General features: G+C 41.4%; 1 long non-coding RNA gene across 2 annotated transcripts; it reads left to right on the top strand.

Annotated features, from left to right (window-relative positions):
- The first annotated feature begins 8,535 nt into the window (after positions 1-8,535).
- Positions 8,536-14,492, top strand: LOC127375793 (uncharacterized). 2 transcript variants are annotated; one of them, XR_007887406.1, is made up of 4 exons: positions 8,536-8,893; positions 13,618-13,708; positions 14,209-14,265; positions 14,398-14,492. It is a non-coding gene; the product is annotated as an uncharacterized LOC127375793 (long non-coding RNA). The 2 variants fall into 2 exon arrangements; XR_007887403.1 differs by having other exon boundaries at positions 13,596-13,708.

Raw genomic sequence — 14,492 nt, 5'->3', positions numbered from 1 at the left:
AATGGAACCCACAGTGGACTTTAGACAAGTAAAGACTAAACTCTCAAAACAACATTCCTCCATTCATGTCTCTCATCAGTGTCTAATTAGCATTTAGCTGCTTTAGTGAGAGAAAGAGTGTGTGTGTATGATCTTTAATGTTTAATGACCCATCAGAGTTTTAGACCTTAGGTTTGGCCAAAATGTGCACACTTTGTAAGGTCTAACTCAAACTATTAATAGTTTTCCTAATAAGCGACCTGACAAATATAGATGCACCACTGTGTGTGTTTGTGTATACATGAACATGCCTGTCTGTGCTTACTGCTGCACTATTTCATCCTCTCGATAATTTCACAACAAATGTGCTAAGATCCATCCAAAATTTCAATATCTATGCTTCAGACTAGCAGTGTGTTAATGTTGGTGGGTACTGTGTGCCTATGTGTGTCTTTGTGTAGATGCATGGTAATTAGTCATTACCTGGCGCTGACTCATAACCTGTTTTTGGGCAACTGGACGCTCCGAGCTCCTTTTTTATTTTGAGCGGTGTAGCATTCAGAGGAAATTAAAAGGAAAATAATGAACCAGACTAAACATGCTTTACCTGTGTGTCTGCATGTGTGTCAGACTAAACAATATGACGAGTCAGAGACAGTAGATGTGGTTTATTTCAGATCTACAAGTTGCCATTCTGTAAACAAACATGAGGAAATGTGCAATTAGAATAATGAGCACATGTGGCTCAGCTACAGTGGCCAGTAGTGAGCATCTGCAGAACACTGACACCATCTAACTGAACATTTGTGGTGGACAAAAATGTGGGTGTACATATGCGTGTTGATGTATATCTGAAAGTGTGTGTGTGTTTGCATGTTCGTGTGTGGCAGGGCTGACTTAAGTCGAGACGTCAGTATGTGTTTGCACAGACCATAATGATTCTGCCAGGCAGCTCTCCCATGGCGGTAGTACAGTGGCAACACACACACACACACACACACACACACACACACACACACACACACACACACACACACACACACACACACACACACACACACACACACACACACACACACACACACACACTACTGCCCCCCACCACATTCAACACTCCCTTCCTCTAAGGACATTATTTCCCCTCTCTCTTATTTACTCAGGCTGGTAGCACTGCCATGGCAACCAACAGTGTTTTGGAGAGTACTTGTTTAGGGAATGTGTGTCAAGGGACAGATGAGCGAACACATGAGACCCTCTCTGCTTCTGTAGGCACCTGAGAGGGGAGGAAGTCAAATGAGGAAGGGGCTTTCAGGGGGAAACCAAAAGGTACTTAGTCCACAAGCAGAGGCCCAGCAATTTTTCATAGCACCTGACCTTTTATGTATACCTGAAGTGTCTGTGATGTATGATATACACAAATTACCAGCCTGTTTAGCCTACATCATCCCTAAACGAATCTGTGTGCTGTGTAATGCAGCAGCTTTTTCTTATTTAAGTATTCCAAAGCACTGTAGCCTACAGCTGAGTTGTGTTATTCTAATAAAAATCTTCAACCAAATCAGCTCTGTGCCCTCTGACGGCAGCGAGGAGATTTTAAAATTCAAAACATTTCCTTTTGCAAGTGAAGCAGCAGCACAGACCTGCAGAGCACAAGTTTGCTGCTGCATGCAATGGCTACAGTGAAAAGTAGGATGCCCACATCTGTTTGAGCTGGTGTGTCTGTGAATGTCTAACCTGGTCCCTGCAGTCAGAGCGGTTCCCTGTAGGTGCTTAAAGAGTTGAGATTTTTTTTGGAACCACTGGGCTGCAGTTATAGGCCTCACATCTTGCCTCTCATAAAACCCAAATTCCCATCCCATGATACTTATTCACAATGATTACAGTGGTTTGACAAAATTTGCAACTACCTATAAATGTCTTTCCCTTAACCTGCAGTTCAGCTGTCAAATAAATATATTCTAATGCAAACATGACAAACACACTGGATTGAAACATATCATATGCATTGCAATACACAACAGTAATAACAACATGCAAAATTCTCTCTTTTGCCCTTCAAAACTGAAACACAGTGAATCATACATTTTAGAATTCACTTAAACTGAGGCCACAAGAGGGCAGTCATATGCAGTATAACTCTATCCTGGCTGGCACCTGTGTATCTCTTTAGATAAGGTTTTTTATATTTAGTCTCTAATTGTGTCTTATGTGTCTGTTTGTGCACAGTACATTATATCTGCTGTGGGAGGGCTTCGTGCAGTGGGTTTTCTCCATCCAGCAAAGTATGTGAGGAGCGTGTTGACTGAACTGGTCCAGAGGTGAGGGTGTAAATGAGATACTTTACAGATACACAGCGGCTCTTGCTCTCAAACGATCAGATTCAACTATTTTTGCTCATCCTCTTTGGATAGAGTCCATCATGGTGCTTGGTGTGAGACAGATGTTTGGCTACTTCACACAGTGACGGAGTTCTGGTTAGATAAGCGGTAGTTAGATATCCTGCAGATAGACGTGCAGTTAACACAAACACGGAGCCAATGCTGACTATAACTCGACATCAAAGGCAGTGGCTCCTTGGTGTGGTCGGAGTGATAAAACTGCCCTTCAATGTAAGAATGTTAATGATCAGGGCTGCACTGCTTTTGATGGAAGAATATATATAGAGAGCCAAGTGAGAGCGTGTGAAAGACCCTAAGTGGGTGTATTGGTGTCTATGGTATTTCACAATAAAGGCCCCATAAAAAAGTACTTGAACATAGTACTTAACATAGTAATACATGACAGAATCACAGAGACAAATGGCATCCTTGGAGCTTAATGAGGTATCAGTGGAGACAGTCCAGTGTGTCTGAACTGGGTGCTGCACAAGTTTGGAGGTTACAGCAGGTTTAGAGTGTGGGACCACAGATACTGATGAATAGAGACCGTGTGAAAGTGAGGCCTGTTAAGCTGTGTAAGGGGCTAATTCACTGAGCCACTCAGGGGAAATTATGAATCAGATTGTTTTCGACACTACAACTAGAATTTAGGCTCAGAGAGATGTAGAGAGAGAGAGAGAGAGAGAGTGAGAGGGGCATGGAAAGAATCACAGAGGATTTATGATGTCTGAGCCCTCCTGTGAGAGGGCCTTTCCTCTGACAGGCAAGGAAATACTTCTCCAATCTGTCTCCCTGCTGACACCAGTGCGTAACAGACACAAACATGCCCCCATTAAAACACCCGTGTCCCCTCACTTTCCCTGTCTTGCTCTTCGTCTGCCCTGTCTTTAAATCTGCTGGTAATGATGCAGCTCATTTAAAGTGGTGAGAGCAAGGGGAAAGAGAGACCGGGAGGGAAAAAAATGAAGAGAAAAAGAGGGATACGTCCAGTCCCCTGAGCCACAGGGATTCCCGAGCTGTGGAAAATGTGTGCTCGTCATATCTTCATCCTTCTCCAGAGAGCACAGTTTCCTGGAAGTGTAGGGGTTAAGCACACACAGTTTGGCACTGACCTCTCACCTCTGATTAGCTTAGCGTAGCCACTAAGTGGTTCTCTGTGACTCCTCCACTCAGCCTGCCAGCTTCTTGGGCCATTTTCACACAGTAGCAGCAGGCCCGATGTATTTCAAATGTCACGTGGCTATTGTGGTAATGAATAACCAGGCCGGCATGACCAGAAGTTTAGTGTAGCTTGGTTTAATTTGGGGCTCAAATATGCATGTCCACTGATAACACTGATGTACACCCAGCACAGTGTAGCTGAGCCATGCTAACTAACAACAGGCTTTGGGTCTGTTGCTGTACATGAATGCCTGCAGGCAGTAACGTCGGCTTGTTTGTGGCTTTACATTGTGTGATTTTAGAGCTGTGCTGCTGTTAGCATAACCACTGGCTTTGGTCTTGTTTTTTCCTCTTCTCCCACAGCTGACCCATTTATGACCCGTTTTTTCTCGTCATGCCTGATATTAGAAAAGTTTAATCATTGCTGGGAGACATACAAAGAGGATTAACATTCCTGGGTCTCCTACACTCAGACATTGCCCTTCTCCCTCCCGTTTCTCCTCTGTTTGGTCTCTCACCCCCCTCTCTTTCTACCTCACTTCTCTACATTTTTTTTCCCACTTTCATTCCTTTGGTTGTTCCTTCAGTCTTTTGCTCCTTTCATAATTCTGCTAATATTCCTGTTGGCAATCAAATATTTCACTGGCTGCAGTTCTTTCACCTCTCATCTTTTTTTCCCTACTGTAAATGTCTGTAAAAGTACTAGTGGACTCTTCCCCTTCCTTTGTTTGTTTGCATCTGTGCAGGATATGACCAAATTGTTTGTGTTTGTGCTGGACAGTTAAGCTGCAATTACAGCATTTCACTCTGGAGGCTTCTTTTGCTCTCAGCCTGAAGGCTGAAGACTGTGTGTGGTGTGTGGGCTCCCTGGTGCCATGTCCTCTATAATACATACAGTGTCTGCTGTCTGTGTATACTGTATCAGCAGGGCATCTGTATGCTGTCACCTACAGTACACAGTGATCTCTGTATGGACAGTAATAGTGGGGCTGTATTTCACTTAGTAATGAGTTTGAAGAGAGATTAGTGTGGTTAGAGTGTGCAGCTCTGTGTCTCCAATCAGCTCCACCCCCACAGAATACACACACATTGCAGAAGTTTGTTTTTTGATTTGAGATATGATCTGACAGATCCACTCCGACCAGCTCTTATCAGGTGTAATTGAGTAAGAAGATGACCACCATGGCTCTCACTCACTTTTTGGGTGTAGCACATACTCCCTTCTAACACACTCTCCAACTATTCAGTGTTGGAATGAGTGGATAAATACATAGCAAGATGGAGGAGTATTGAATGTTTCACATATTGTTATTACATAGTCCATAAGCTCCAGGTAGACATTTGACCCTTGAATGTAAAGAAGGATCAACTGTCAAATCTTATTTTACAGTATACCCCTGTGATATGAGTTTAATCCAATATGTATGTTGAGTGTGTTGATTGTAACGCTGATTTGATAAAAAAAAAAAAAACCCCACCAAATTGATAATGTATTTAAGCATTCCACGTGTATGTTTTCCATGTGAGGCCATGTGTGGGCTAAAACCAGATAGCTTTCTGCCGCAGCCGAAGAGCAGGATAGTATTTCCAGAGTTTGTTTGATGTATGATGCTATCTACTGGATGTATAGCACCACCTCAGTGCTGTCTCCGGATTGATGAGTAGTCTGCCTGAGGCTATACAGTAGAGACTCGGCTGGCCTTTGAAGCTCTTTGTTGATGAAGTCAGCCATCATCAGTCACAGCCTTGTTTCAGCTGTCCCACATCATGCCTCCAGAGTTTAAGTATTTTCTGGCTGATAGTTGTAGATCCAACTAATTTGGGTCCCCAAATAAGTGTTTTTATAAGCTGCACTATTAAAACCAAGTGCTGTACAGGTAGCCAAAATACAAAGTAGAACACATACAGCTTTATTACTGTGTTGGACCTCTCCTGAGCCATCAGAACAGTTTGAACTCTGGCATCTCATTCTATGAGTGTCTGCAACTCTGCTGGAAGGATATGACAGTGTTCTTCCATGAGAGATTACATTATTGGGTTTTTAATTGCTGTTGGTAGTTGGTGGAAAGCACCGCTTCAGACGCCAATCCAACATGTCCCATTTAATAAGAGTTAAGATGTGACTGACATGGCCATGGCATGTGGTTCGCATCATTTCTATGCTCATCAAAATGTTTTAGTGACCACCAGGGCCCAATGCATACGGCCAATGTCATCCTGCAGGCAACCACTCCCGCTATACTCATGGGACAAATAGGCTCACCCAGATCGTGTTTGCATTTCTAGATATTTCCCATGACCTATAGCAACTCACTGGATGTAAAACATGTTAGAAAAATGCACCCTACATCTAAACAGAGCTGCCGAAAATGCCTTTAAAGCCCCTGAATAATCTGTTTTCAATCTTGAGTATTTTGCTAAAACATGAAATATTCATAACATAACTAACCACAAGATTTGGTAAAAACTTGGACTTAAGAATTTTGAAAATAAGCTTTCAGCATTATTATTTTTGCAGCGACACTCATTGTCAGTATATTGGCCAAGCAAGTGTTAAATGGTGAAATAGCTGTGTCATTAGCGTTATCTGTGGTCCACCCCACCACAATCTGACCCCTCTCTCTGCCTCAGCGTTGCAGCAGCTTTCATCAGTCATAGAGCTGTTCTTCTCAGCCTATCATCAGCTGTCATTAGTGCTCTTAGAGGCCCCTGCTCTTACTCTCACACACACACACACACACACACACACACACACACACACACACACACACACACACACACACACACACACAGGTGACACAGCGCAGGCTATTCTTCAAGGTTAGGCCTAAATGCTTCACCACATGGCTGTCTTTGATGATATTTCAGCCACAAAGAATGAGAGGTATTTCATCCTACTACATCCATTTATTTTTATTTTTTTAAAGTTCATTGTAATCTGATGATTTGTCACGCCCGTCTTATGTTTGTCTTATGTTTTTGACCTTGTTGAGGAGAAAGAACCTTTACCCAGAAACCTCTGCACACACCCTAATTGATTGCTATTTGTCATTGACCATGACCGGTCCTAACACACACAAACACACAGACACATATACATGCACATATGCCCCTTTCTGATACGATATCTTCACCAAAGGCATTGCTTGTTGACAGGTGGCCAATAAAGCCATCATTTTCTGGAGAGACGGGATGAATTATTGCAACCATTCTGTCTCTGTCTCACTGAATACACACATCCGTCTCCCCTGTAGTTACTTTGACAAAGACACGACCCAGTTTTTACCCTTAAGGCCTGCAACAGGCCTTTGTCATTACTGGCTTTTTCATGCTACGTGCATATCCCTTCCACCCTGTTAGCAGACACTGCAAGCAGACTTTTCCTTTTCAAATACTCTTATGTAAGTATTTTTAATCCTTGGAAAAAAAAGTTAGTTGGGAGCTCTCTTTAAACATTTGGCTTGGCTAATAAAACACGAGTGGTTACATTTGCTGCCCACTGATTAAATACATCAGACATTAACATGCCACATTATAGGGGGGTTGCTTTGTGGAAGTGGGCTGCTGCTGTTCCTCCTTTTTCAAGCTGTCCTATAGTTTACATTTCAGATAGCAAAGCAGTTAGAAAATTGATAAGGATGAGTATATTTTATTTGTGTTTAAGAATCTCCCTGCTTGCTGCTACAAACTGATTAAGTCAGGTCCGGCCTCCTCTGGGGCGCCAGTTCTGGCTGTTCTGACTGACTCTCAGAGCCCCTGTTGTTGATGTGAAAATGTGTTGGTGTTTGCTTTGGCGTGGGGAAAACCTGTAAAAGTCTATTCTTAGCCTTTGAAAAATTAAATCGGGCAGCCACCAAGCTGCTGGCTGTGAACTGAGTGACTGTATCATGTTAGCGCCTGGTACACATAGATAAAACATACACACACATCAATGACAAACCTGTGTGTTCCAAGTGTGACCGTGAGGTTAATTACAGATTTGTACAAGTGCATGTATGTGTTCCAGGTATGTACATGTCTGTGTGCAAACTCCTGTCTATATCTGTGTATGTGTGGATGAGCCAGTGCAGCACAGTTTGAGCGTTGTTTGATGAGTTTGGCATAGGAAGCCGTTGATTTGTTGACTTGTCCCTCTACAGCAACAGAGCTGCCAGCAGTTGGTCTACAGCCAGTGAAATGGCAGAGAGCGAGGAGAAGGTTAGGGACATCGATGCTATACTCGATCAAAGAGCTGTCCTGGCTCCAAACTGATAATATTTTCCTGCAAATTGTGACCTGAAGAAACACTCACACTGGCTCCCATCAGCAATACTGTCAGCTTACATCATTTATTGTCGGACAGCAAAAAAATGTTTTTGTGGAGTTTTGAGGAGCATATCTTAAGATGGCTCCTTTTGTGTGATCAAACAGTCATCAGTTAATTTTCAGTCACTTAACCAATTGTTTTCCAATTGCACCAGGCTCATGTACTGTGGATTCATTCAAAGGATTGATTGTCATCATTCACTCTCCCCTTTCAGATATTTAAGACACATTCCAAATGTATGTGTTTACATGTAGAGAAAGATTCAAATACTATACCATTTAGTACACTGTGTAATCCTTTTCAACCCACAGTGCTGCACCTCAGTGCCAGAGCTTTTCCATATTTTCAGTATTTTCTGATCAAGTTCCAACCCAAAGTGGTGGTAGTAGTAGTAGTAGTAGTAGTAGTAGTATAGCCCAAAGTAGGTATTTTAAAGGAATGGAAAGGAAAGGAAAGGAAAGGTTTGTGAGAAAAAGATTTATCTCACTGAACTGTAAAATGTTATTCACAAGAAACTTACAGCTAGCATACAGAGGACAAAAGCACATGAAAGAAACTTCTCATAGCAGTGAAATTTCTAAAAGTCAGGTCACAGCATCTGAATATTTGGGCGGTGAGTATTAGCGTGGAACAAAAACTGACGCCATGCCTTCCAGGCAAAGGGTTGGTCCCCTGGGTAGTGCCAATGACACATCCAGCAAGGACAGCTCATCCAAGGCGCAGGCTGGTGAGTAAACAGAGACTTACTGGTCAGTGCCCGGTGGTCAGACTGATGAATGAAAGGTGGATGGATGGGATGTCTGTTAGGAGGGGCGCGCTTCCCAGAAAAGGGTCTAAGGGACAATACAGGACAAGAAGGCATGAGGTGGCGGGGTGTTAGTGTGGGTTCTGCAGTCGAAACAGATCCGCACTGTCCTCTTTTACTTGCAGCGCACATTCATAGCCCAGGAATCTCCCTTTTGTTTCTGCCAGCCAGTATGTACCAAAGCTACTTAAAAATGGAGCCATTCAGCTGTAGCTACAGATACCCGCTCTGCAACTGCTGAGCTAGCTGCTCGTGTCTCGCATGGTAAGGTATTGCTGTGTGTGTCTGCAAATGTGTGTATGTTTGTGTGTGCTGTCGGACCAGTGATGGCTCTTTTCTTTATAAGCTAGTGTTGACAGGCAGAGACAGAGGTTGTGTAGAGTGTGATGAAGGAGCCAGGGGAGCTCTCTCAGATAGCTGAAGGTCAAAACTACCAAGGGTTTCATCATCACTCACTCACATCGACGGCACTGACCAGAAGATCACTATGTTCTTCCTCACAGTATTGCCATGTAACGTATACTGGAAGACACAATGGCCTATACTTTTTATCATTCAAAATGTTTTATTGAAATTTACAATATAGACAAATGTGAAGATTATCTAACAAACAAAATAACATGACAAAACAAACATAAAAGAACATCCATTGGCTTACACTTGAGTTTATGCATGCTACCAAGAAAAACCTTCCTCCTTGCTTCTGCTTCAGACTCCCAGTGGCTGAAAGGCTTTAACTGTGAAGCAGCTGCAGTATCCAGACAACATACATAAGTGTGTGAGTGTGAGCTGTAGATTGGAATGCTAATTTATTGCACTTAATCTGGATTTGTACATATTTCATGATTTTTGTGTCAAAGGATCAGTGTAAAACATTGCACAAGAAGAGCTCTTTACAGTTCTAACAAAGCGTTGTAAAGGGGGGAGCAGAAGCTATATAGTCTGTTATATGGCCTTTAAAAAAAGATCCCTTGATCATGTTGATCCCATGATCCCTTGGGCTCATAACACCCGTTAAGCCTTTTGTTGAACTGCAAAGATACATGGTGGTCCATCTGAAAGCAAGGCTGTTTCCCTTTCTTACTGAAAAATCAACATATAAATGTACAGTGATAACATAACATAAATTTGTACGTGGCTCCGACATTTGCAACTTCTGGCACTCTCACTAACACCCCGCTTGGATTTCACTTAGTGGAAAGTTTCCCACTCTTTATGTAGGATGTTTTTTGCTGCCCTTTTGAGACTCTTTTTTAGCTCTCTGTCATATTTACTGTCTCTCTACATGATGAATAAACCTGCTCCTGTTCTGAAAGAACATCTGCAGTCTTAGCAAATGTAATGCAGATAATAGGGCTAATGATGTTTGCATCCATCCCAATGTACAATGTGTGGTGCAGTGTAATTAAAAAGCAGTGTAATGTCCCACTATGCGGTTTGGATATCTGCACCCGCTCCGTCTACGTGATCTCACTGAGTCTGCCTGAACAAATACTTCATCCCTCTGAGGAGGATGGGTGGGGTGCAGACACTGTGAGTGAGAGGGAGAGAATATCTGTACCTTGCAGTATAATGAAAATATCTATTGAAGGAGACAAAAAAGAGACACGGACATCAAGAAATACACATATATATACATTACCCAGCCTCCAGGGCCTCACCTTTTCATCGTATGTAAGCTACAAAGAAGCTACATTTAGCTTCATCCTGACCCACCTCAAGGCACAACAGTGTGGTATGATAACAGAAAACCCAGAAACATGGTGTTAGTTAAAGCACTGCATGGTGATTTAAGTGTGATTGCTATATGTTGAAGCTTTTGTTCATCTGGATATTCAGTCCAAACTAACTCTCTCCTGTCACCATGTCCTGTCTTAAATGTTTTTGCATATCATTTAGTTATTTAAGCAATCCACTGAGCAATGACTTCATCATTATATGATTGATATAAGTGCTTTCAGCTGTACTTGCCTTTACTGTATCTTCACATGAAACGTGGACATGCTGAGGGTCTGTTCCACCATATTAGTTTCATCTGGTGTGGTTTTACCACATGTGAGTGGAGTTTTCAGTTGTTGACACAAGAACCTGATTTTCACACCATTTCTCATTGAATTATATATAAATAAATGGTTTTTGGAGGCGACGGTGGAACTCAGATGTGATATAAAGTCTGCTCGTGAGAATGTGTGTCATTACTGAAAAATTCTTGGGCAGAATACATCACAAACCCAGAACTCAGCCTTCTCCTTGTTTGTTTATTTTATTGTCTTTTATGTCCCATTTTGGTTATATTTATGTCCAAAAAATATCTCCTAGCAGCGATGCTGCATCTTTCACAATCATAGTTGCGTGACTTTTGCATGTTTGAAACACAAGCTCCAGCTCTCACATTGGTTCAGTGTGGACACATGGACTGATGTGTGGTGAATATGTGTCCCCTCTGTCTCTCTTAAAGGTCTCCATGAAGCTCTGCTCTGTGTCTCTCATCACTTTAGACTCTGATCTCTGAAACAGATATCCAGATAGACACAGTGATGAAAAGATAAACAGATTACAGTTAAGAATTAAAATAAGACAAAATAAGAGTGACAGAGAGAGAGAGAGAGATGAATAAAGGTCTGGACAGAGGCAGCCATAGAGTAAAATGAGGTTGGATAGACCATTGAACTGACTGACCTTGTGCTTGTCTTGGCCAGAGATCAGTAAGCAGAACGTATGAGAAACATTCTATCTATGGCCGATAGTGAGCAGGGTTCATTCCCTTCGTTCAGTACATGTTCAGAAGGATCACAAGTTTCCAAAATCATGTAAGCTGAGCGGACAACAAAAAAAAAGCAGCGTAAATCATTTACATCTGGCTCACCCCTGCTAGACCACAGAGCTCTGTGGTGGAATACAGAGCTATCTTTTCTTCGTGCCCTATGCTACTTGGATGTGTTTACTCTCTGTCCTTCTGTCTATTCCTACAAAGAAATATGGTTGCAAATAATAATTGTCATTATCGATTAATCTGTTCATTATGTTTTTAAGAATTTGATTCTAAAAATGTCAAAAAATGACAGCATGACGGTCACAATTTTCCAGGACCAAAGGTGAATTCTTCAAACTGTATCTTTTGTCCTACAGCTCTGAAGAGATCAAACTCAGAATGATACAGAGAAAAACAATGAATTCTCACATATGAGAAGAGACTTTGGAGCATTTTTGCTCAAGTAATAATGATTTAGCAAAATGGTTGATTTGTTTAATGTGATATGGTATTTTGCGTGTTTTGTTAATTATGTTTCACTGTATTAGAGCTGAAAAGATTAGCAGATTAATCAACAACAGATTTATTGGCAACTGTTTCATCATCAATTAATCCTCTCAGTCCTTTTTAAGCTAAATGTTTGCAGTTTCAATTTCTCACACTTTGTTCTGTTTTTTAAGTTGATTCACTTTGGGTTTTGGACTGTTAGTCACACAAAACAAGCAATTCAGAGATGTCACTTTAGGGCTCTGGGAAACGATCTGCATTTTCATACATGTCATAGACTAATCAATTTCAATCAATCAGGAAAACAGTGTAGTCGATAATGAAGATACAGTAACTGCACTGCACTATATATCACCTGAAAGAGCAAATTTGTGTCAAGCAGATCTGACAGGAGCACAGCATGACATCAGTATTCGCTACCAAGATGCTCTTACTTTCACTTAAACCACCTGTTTTGAATTGTATGTCTTAGATTTCCCTGTGGTCGGACAGATGATGTTTTGACATCCCAGGGGTACTCACCGGACCAAGACCACACAACCCTCACATCCCACACTATAGAACAACACAACTCTTCTGATGAAACATTTTCCATTGAAACATGCTTTCTCCTCTTGCCCAAGCACTCCGCTATGCCAAACATGTGCTGCTCTTTTGAAATGTTGGATCATTAATGTCCATAAACACTTCAAACGCTGAAGAGCGATCGCTCTGAAGCTGGCTTGGTGGAGCCGCATTTGGTGGGGTTATTGTTTTAGGCAACGGGGGAAAGTACAGACCGTTTTTTTGGGCGAGTAATCTGCTCATGGAAAGGAATCAGATAATTAAGCCTGTGCAGTCTGTATTCACACCAAGGACAAATACCAGTGGGGAACATTTAAGGACTTCGGTTATAGCAGATTTGTATAAATATTTATTGCAGTAAGCTTTATTGAAAATTTTGACTTTCTACTATAGTTAAATTCAGAGCGTCATTTGCAGACCTCCTACGTCTTCACTATAGATATGTTACTTACACCAAATCATTGAATTCTCATTCATTTCCCTTGTTTTGACAACCTGAAAGACAGAAGTAATCCCATCATTTCAGCCTCTGTGCCAACACAAGAATAATATTTTTCAAGTGGTTGCTAATTGAATGCTGTAGATGTATCCAGCTGTGAGGAGTATCTTCAGTCTTGTAGTTGCAGGACAAATGTGTGTTTTGTTATCTCAGTGGCATATGTGATGCTATTCTGGGATTTATTATAAGCAAGTCCTGGTCGAGGAGATGCAATGAGGTGCAGAAAGGGGTCAGTGATACTGAAACAATGAACGAAACTATTTTCCGAGAATGAGTAAAGTACGAGCAATGGATTGTCATCAAGGCAAAGAATAGTTTAGAAAAAGATGAGAAGAGCGAGAGGTCTGTTGGCCTGAGGCTAAAGACGTATAGGGGATTGAAAGGCAAAAACAGGAAAAGTAGAGCTTTAAGACTGCTTCAATAATGCCTAACAAAGCTAGATAAGATGAAACCACTTGTGATGTTAAAATGCTATATAGTACTTAAACGATAAGTGGATCAATTGATCAGGTGCTCAACAGAGGAACAATTTAAGGTCCAGTGTGTAACATTTAGGATCTGTTGGCAGAAATAAAATATTCATAGGCATGTTTTCATTGGTGTATAATCACCTGAATATAAGAATTGTTGTGTTTTTGTCTCAGAATGAGCTGTTTTTATCTACAGAGAGAGCAGGTCCTCTTCCTTGGAGGCCGTCATGTTTAACTGCCATGTTTCTACAGTAGCCCAGAATGGACAAACCAATCACTGGCTCTAGGTAAGGCATTTAACGGTTTTCTCAATTTTCACAGCCACCATAGTTTCTCATACACCTTTAGAAGGCTGAGCTGTGTACAAGTGGTTGCAATCTTCAACTTCTTTCACTTCTTTAACCACCTTCAACCACTAAATGCTACTGAATCCTACACACTGGTCATTTAAGAATAACAACTAGAAACCTTGTAGCTGTGTCGGCGTGCTGATATATCACATATGTTCTCAAAATTCAGAAGCAAGTAGTTTTTCAGCCATCTTTCAGTTCAAGCAGGGGTCAACAGCAATTGGCTGTGCTGCCTGAAATTTGAACTTTGGTGATAATGTGAACACACCCAGATTCTTACTTACTTCTCTAAATGTGACTACTCTAGACAGAAAAAGAGAGCCTTTTATCACAAGATTACTTATTAGTTAATTGCAAAGTTCCTTCAAATCAGATACAAAAGATTATTTCTTGCTTTTTTCATTTATTTTGATTTTAAAAATTGACTTCTCTTTCAGCTTCCTTCCTCTGAGCTATACCCTCATCAGTTTTTGCCAGCACACATTTCAGTTTTGGTAAGTCTTGGACTACAACGCACCACACAAGCCTACCAACAGTAAGAATAGATCCAACAAACATGTTTGCCAGTTCATCTAGAGTTCTTAAGGAGACCATAGTCTTTTGTTTTCTGCTTTTGTTCACTGCAGGTAAATCTACATTCACCATTGGTCCTGATTGCATCAAATATATCCTAACCAACAGATTCACCTCAATAAAAATCTGAGTGAAAATCTTTAAAGAC

The sequence above is a fragment of the Dicentrarchus labrax genome, unplaced genomic scaffold (assembly GCF_905237075.1).
Source record: "Dicentrarchus labrax unplaced genomic scaffold, dlabrax2021, whole genome shotgun sequence".
Lineage (NCBI taxonomy): Eukaryota > Metazoa > Chordata > Actinopteri > Moronidae > Dicentrarchus > Dicentrarchus labrax.
The sequence above is the reverse complement of the archived record's forward strand: the minus strand, read 5'-3'. Positions and strand labels throughout refer to the sequence as shown.